This window comes from Rousettus aegyptiacus, unplaced genomic scaffold, assembly GCF_014176215.1.
Source record: "Rousettus aegyptiacus isolate mRouAeg1 unplaced genomic scaffold, mRouAeg1.p scaffold_m13_p_7, whole genome shotgun sequence".
NCBI classification, from domain to species: domain Eukaryota; kingdom Metazoa; phylum Chordata; class Mammalia; order Chiroptera; family Pteropodidae; genus Rousettus; species Rousettus aegyptiacus.
Window position 1 is genome coordinate 28262318 of NW_023416310.1, and position 7384 is coordinate 28269701.

The 7384-nt window shown below is 43.3% G+C and overlaps 1 non-coding gene across 1 annotated transcript; it reads left to right on the plus strand.

The window, feature by feature from the left end:
- Nucleotides 1-6984: 6984 nt before the first annotated feature.
- Nucleotides 6985-7058, plus strand: TRNAA-UGC. Its single transcript has one exon. It is a non-coding gene; the product is annotated as a tRNA-Ala (tRNA).
- Nucleotides 7059-7384: the final 326 nt, after the last annotated feature.

The following is a 7384-nucleotide window of genomic DNA, read 5'->3' on the forward strand; positions in this document are numbered from 1 at the left end:
GGGTATCAGAATGGGAAGATATTCCTCGCATCCTCAGTAGAGCCCCAGGAAAGGCACAAGACCTCAAAGAAGAAATAGGTGCATAGTAGGTCCCCACCGAAGGAGCTTTAAAAGGCTTGCAAAGTTTCCATGTCCCAGCGAGATATGGAAACATGTATCCTTGTGCCCAAGAGGACAATGGAGAAATGGAGGGTGCTCCTGGACCTTAGGGGGTCATGCAAACAAGGTGAAGCATGGGTCGATAAATTACCAGTATGGAAGGGTGCCCTGGAGGACCAGATTCCTCACTCTCTCTCTCCTCCTCCTCCTCCTACTGCATACGTTGGCAGCTTATAATCACCTCCCAGAAACTAGACATGATCCCAGGGAAAGGGAAGGCTGAAATCAACAAGTTCACTGAAATTGAATTTCTGAAGATGTGAAGAAATGGAAGCTTGAAATAAAAATTAATTTATATTTCTTAATATAAATTTGCAGACTAAGAAATGTATTCACTGCTTATAACTTGTATTCCAGGACATTTCTCTTAGAGGAGCAGTGCTCAACTAGCCACTTAAAATGTCTTCCTGGGTGGCTCCATAACATAAAGCACATCTGGTTTCCACACAGAAGGTCCTGGGTTCATGCCCCAGGTGGAGCCACGGACCATACCAGGTTGCACCAGGTTGCACACCATGAGCGTGTGGGAGGAGACTCTGCCTTCAGAGATCTAGTTCTTGAGGGGAGACAGCAACATCCATAGGTCAGGAGTGGAAGTAGGGGGAAGGAGGGGGGAAATTAAAGAGGGAGGCAGTAAAGTCTTCCTAACGGGTTTTAAGATTCTAGATAACAAATAGTGATATACTATCCAACATATACCTTGAAATTGGAGCCAATAACTGGGGGCAAAGTTCTCCCCTAGCGGGAAGGTATCTATATTTACAGAGCTTAGAATAAAGTCAAATGATCTGACAAGTGTGAACACTGTGTTTGGACATCAAAAAAAATTATTTTTTCTTAAACTCAAGCACAATATTAACTCTACTTTCAGTATCACTTGATTAAGAAAATACATAACAAAAAGCTAAGATATTCAATAACACTGTAAGTTAATTCCTTTTATTCATCACAACATTTATGCATATTTGAGAAGTAATCCATATGAATGAGCCCGTTCTTCATCCTGTCTACATATGGAACATGTACATGGGTTTGCAGATCCCTTGAGGTAACTAACTCCACAGCACCCAGGGTCAAACATCCACAATTTAGGGCCAATTAATTTGAAATGGTCTTAGCTGGAAAATCCAGTATGTACGATGCTGATGTCTTACATAAATATTCCTTCCAGAATTCCAGTCTGTGGGCACTGGCAGAATAATAGTTTGCTGCAAAACAGATCACTCTTTTTTGTTTGCAAAGTCTTCATACCAGATGAATCACAGCTTGCTTTTCACTTCTCGTAACACCTTGCAACATCACAAAATATTTGCTGAAGTTTGTGAGGGGCGGCTGCAGAGTAAGTAAACCGAAAGGAGGCCTGCCTTCACTCCCACCCTGTCAGCACCTTCTGTTCTAGCAGACCGACAGGCAGCTTGAGGACTCTGACTGCTTCTCCAGATTAGGACAACTCTTGGCACCATAGCCTGGAGCACGAGGGGAACCGAAAGGAAACATTTAAGGAGTTTTGCAGGTGCTGGTACATAATATTGTTGCTTTACAGGATTGAATTTATAAAAGACTTCATGAAGGTGAATTGCTATGGAAACCAGCCTTCTCAACTTTTATGTAAGCAAGGATAGTGTGAGCCATTTCTATTTGGGAATATTTAATCTGGGTTTAATGACTGAATACCCATGCTCTAACTCCTAGTTAACTAGGCTCATATAATGCTGGACCAGGAAAGAACCTTAACAATTATCTAGTTCCATCTCCTAGGTATAGAGATGGGGAGCTGAGATTCAGAGAAGCGAAGCTACACAGCTAACATGTGTCAGTTCTGATCCTATGTTTCCTCACTTAGTTTTCTAGTGTTCTTTTCTTTATATCATGCTACCTTTCTGAATGGATTCAACTTCCATGAGTGGGTAAGAGAAGTGGGACCACAATTAGACATAGGGCCTTCATCACTTCTTATTGAGCTATTAAGTCTTATCGATATGTTAGTGTCCAAGTATATAACTTTCTCTATCAGAGCAACTTTCATTTATCCAGAATGATGGAGGAAGGACAGTGTTGGGAGGTAAGGAGTGGTCTGAGGAGTCTTGATCCAGTATTGTGGTTCCATCATACATCATACATAGATGATCAATTTGCAAAGAATTAGATTGTACCAAAATTACACTGAACATAAACTTCTTTAGCGATTCAAAAATTTTGTTTAAGATTTTCCCAGGCCTAGTTTCTTGAAGAACGATTTCCATTGCTTAAATACATGCAAAGATTCTTTGGATAAGAGCTTTCCTTCCAGTTAATAAATCACCAGGCCAAGGAAAATTTAGCTATCAGAAATCTCCATAGGTTTTTATAGAGAGAAATAGCAGAAGCTTAGAGTATCTAGTGCCATTTTTTTATTTTCAAAAAGCAAATCAAAATCCAAAATTAAAACTAAGTGAAATTAAAGAGTGTTTTAGTTAGAGTAGTATTTCCTTTTAAAGGGACATCCGAATATAAATCCTCAGTTCCCCAAAGTAGATCACCTGGGGATCACCTGGGGATCTTGTAAAGATGCAGATTCTGGTTGAGGTCTGAGATGAATCCCAAGATTCTGTGATTCTAAACGAGCTCTCAGGTGGTGGTGTCAGTGCCCCTGATCCTTGGTCCACACCTTTAGCAGAAAGGAGCTAGTTTACTCACCATCTCTCTCAATGCATTTTCTGTGAAGGGCAACTCTGATTTTCAGGTCTGTACTCACCCCAATCACAGGAATATTTCTGACCTCTGAAGTCCTAGTACTCTTATGTTTATTTGTATGTATAATTCACAAAGCACTTAGGTATTGCTGTGTATTGTTATGCCCCATATGTGTATGTCTTATATCCCCAACCAGATTGTAAGCCCTTCTGCGTTTGCTCATCCCTGCGTGTACAACACAGATGGCAAATGAAGAACTGTTCATGACTGATTGATAAATTGAAGATTATTTCCTTCTCACTCAGAGTGCTGCAACCTAAGCTCATCAATGAGCTCAAGACTTAAACGCCTGGCCTGAGACCCATTGAGTCTATTCTGCCTTTCATTTCCCCTTCCCTGTAAGGTGACTTTTTCAAAAGCTATGGCTGTGTGGAGAGTTCTGATTGGTGTGTGATAAAACAACAACCAGCTGTGAGTGGGAAAGAAAGGGGGAGACCCGTCACAGCACGGTTCTTGGTTGCATTAGACCGCTAAAGTGGAAGCACTGGAGTATACTGGAAAAAACACAGGCTCGGAACCCAGCAGACCCAGGTCCAGAGCCTTATACACCATCTATAAGTTGTGTATCTTTAGAAAAGTTATTTAAAATTACTAGGAATTTATTTCTTCATCTGTAAAACGGGATACTTTTTCCAGCAGTCGTTGAAAGAACTATAGAAAATGCATTGTAAATTGCCTACCAAGGTGCTCAGAAGAATCGCTTCCACTTCAGATGGGAAATTGAGTGGGCCACCCATCAATCCAGTTTCAGAAGATAGCCATATGCAGCAATGGTCCCCAGTCCCCAGGCCACAGACCGATACCAGTCCGTGGCCAGTTAGGCACAGAGCCACACAGCAGGAGGTGAGTGGCTGCCGAGTGAACAAAGCTTCATTTGTATTGGCAGCCACTTCCCAGCGCCAGCATCACCACTGCAGCTCCACCTCAGATCATCAGGCACGAGATTCCCATATGAGCACCAGTCCCTGGTGCCAAAAAGGTTGGGGACTGCTGACAGGGTATGAGCTCCATCTAGTGGTTTGCCACTGCCTAAGCTTTTCCTTACAGAATTAGTCTTCCTTAGTGCATAACTTTGATGATCACTTGATCGATTTATTGATTTCAATTCAACAAGAATTTTTTGAGTGCCTCCTGTGTGCTAGGCCCTGGTTTGGCTGCTGAAGCTATAATGGCGAACAAGATAGACATAGTCCCTGCCTTTAGGGAGTTAACAGGCAGGTGGAGAAGATAGAAATTAAATAATCTCCCAACTAAACTTTGAATTCAAATTCTGAAACACAGTATGGACTACAGGATCCTATGAGTTTGTAATAAGATTACCCTAGGGAAGTAACATTGATGATAAGAAGAGAAGTTGATTAGGAAACCACATCAGGCGTGCATCAGCCACCAAGCATCCTTCTGGATACCTGAGCTCCCATTTCAGATCAGGATCCTGCCAGTCCATTGGGCACTTCAGTCTTAAACTGTGGTATCTTTCATCAGTCATTTGGTACCTGTCACATCCCCCTCTATGCAAGTCACTGCACATACATCATTAATGATCTCAGATTATCCTTTTATAGACGATATTCAGAGAGGTTAAGGAACTTTAACCCAGTGCCATGCCAGAGACAGGATTCACACTCAGGTCTTTCTCCTTCAAAGTCCATATTCTTTCTTTCACTCATGCTGTCTCCCCAGTGCCACGCCCAGACCTCTTTATTCTGCTGCTTGCATTTGGCTGAAAGGAAACCATTAGGAGAAGTGCTTGGGGAGAATGAAAATGGGAGGGGAAAATAATAGCTTGGTGGGTCACATGTGAAGGGCAGAGAGGAAACTGCTGACTTGGCTAGTTATGCTCCATCAGTGTGTTTTAGAAAAGTAAACCCAAGAGGTCTTCTCCATCAGGAAAAACGTCTCCCTAATAATGTTCATTATGTTCTGATTTAAATGTGATACAGCTATTGCTAAATTAAAATGCTTTGAGGAATCATTTGGAGAAGAGAGATTATTCTCTGGATACCTATAGGAAGATGGAAGGATTACCAAGCACCAAAAGAACTTTACTGGGTGAGGAAATGGCTTCAGCCCCGTGCCATGGGCAGGGAGGGTGACCAACCGTCCTGGTTTGCTCAGAGCTGAGAGGTTTCCCAGAACACAGGACTTTCAGCTGTAAAACTGGGACATTCCTGGGCAAATTACGATAGTTAGACACCCTAGAAATGAGTCAGAGTAGGCGGGTCCGATATACCCATGGAAGTTAGACGGAGGCAATTATTGAAACCTGGGGTGCAATGGGGGGATTGGTCATAGACCAACACAGAAAAGATGAGACAAAGTAAGATACCTTTGTGCTAAATCCCTGGATCACCAGCCCAGAGCTCCTGCTCTAGGACCTGAGGGCAGAACTGGTTGGCCTCAGGCCTAAGGGAGGGCTCAGGTGGAGGACATACATGATAGCAGAGTCAGGCTAGTCTTTGCCTTAGTTTCCTCATCTGTAAAATGGGATAATAGTACCTACCTCCTAAAACTGTATATGAACGATGTGAGTTAATATGTGTAAAGTGCTCAGAGCAGTGGCTGGCCCAGAAGAATACATAAAGTGTCACGATGCATTTCTCAGGAAGAGAGACTTATATGTCACCCTGGACCGATCACCTTCTATAGCTGTTTCCCTGTCCTTTTAAAGTGGAAATCAAAAGCTCTGCCAAAGCTTTCAGAAGAAACAGAGCAGGACACAATCAACAAGGAAATGGAGAGTGGTTGGGAATGTGCGCTCTGGAATCAAACCACCTGGGTTACATCCAGCGCAGCCACTTAGATGTTCATTTATTATTTAGCAAACACGCACGGCCCAGGCACTTTTCGAGCACTTCGCGTATATCAGCTCGTTGAGAACTCACAGCAGTCTTATCAAGTGGGTACTTTTTTAATTCATCCCATTTAAAGATCAGGAGACTGAGTCACAGAGAGGTTATAATTTGCTCAACTCGCACAAGGAGCCAGAACTGTGAGCAAGTTTGTTGACATCTCTATTCCCTAGTTCCCCCAGAAAAGTGGAGGTATAAATTATGATACCTACCTCATAGGGATGTTATGCGGCTTAGATGAAATAATCTACATAATGCACTTAGCAAAGGGTCTAGAGCATAGTAAGTGCTCAATACTTAAATTCAAAGTAACCTACTACTTAATCGGGATGGCAATACATGTATTATTTGCTTTAATTACCAAAAATATAACCGTCAGTTTAAGAAAATGGCCAAATGAGTGAAGTAGTCCAAGTCTGGGGTGGGGTACATAAAATACTCTGAATTTAGGAATAGGGGGTTAGGCCTAACAATTCTATTTGCATGAGAGACGTTATAGGCCTTTGGGTGAAAATGGTGAAGAGGACTCTAAGGACTGATAACTGATCCCCAAACTCCAGGCTTTACTTTTCTGAACTAAGAGATTACTGTAAACAAGCCCTTGCCTCTGGAAAGAAGTCCTCAGTAACCCCAAATAGGAGAGCAGAAGTACCTGGAGAGGCCTACACCTGGGCCTAGAGCTACAACGGCTGAAGTGGTCTACAGATGCGGCCTGCTCTTGCCTCCTGCTGTAGAAAGCCTGGGTAGGGTCAGGCTCCAGTCCATGTTCCAGATTTCTACCATGACCACCCTCCTGCCTGCCAGCCTGAAACCACTATTGTCCTGGCATTATCTCTCTGGCTTTATCCATTTAGACTTCCATCTTTGACTCAACTAAACTCAGTCCTCTTTCTTCACCTGCTCAATTTTTGATTGTGTGTCCTGATTCCAGACAAGGCAAATTACAACATGTGGCCTAAGCAGAGAGATCTTGAAGAGGTGAGAAGAATCTCTCTGATAAGAGATGAGGTCTAGACTCTTGGCCAAGTCCTAGGAACTCGCCCCAAGTTTTTCATCAGAGGGGTCATTAAGCTAGATTTTGGAAACCTAGTAAGAGTTGTAATTAGCAGCAGTAAGAAAATAAGGACCCTTCTTTGGGGTGAATCATAAGAACGATAAGCGTTGAATAGACACTAGTGGTCCAGCCAAACCACAATCCGTCTTCTCCTCTCTAACCTTTTAAAAAGTGGCTGGAGGGGGTGGCTCCATAGTGTAGTGGTTAGCACACCTGCTTTGCATGCAGAAGGTCCTGGGTTCGCACCCCAGATGGAGTCACAGACCATACTCCAGGTGTGTCAGGCCCCAGGTGCATTCTGCAAGCATGTGAGAGGGGACATCCCACCTTCAGGGACCCCTTCTTAAGGGGAAATGGCAACATCCATGGGTCAGGGGTGGATGTGGGGGGTGGTATTAAAGAGAGGGGAAAAATGTGGCTGGAGCTGTGCTCTCAGGCTCAGAGAATTACCTCAGGCTGCACTGCTTCTCCATCTTCCCTAAGCCCCTTTCGGATAGATGGTTGGATTGAAAGGTACTGGATTTTCATTGCTACTTCTCCGCTGGATGCTCTCCTCCAATCACTGGCATCCAGTGTTAGCAAATTT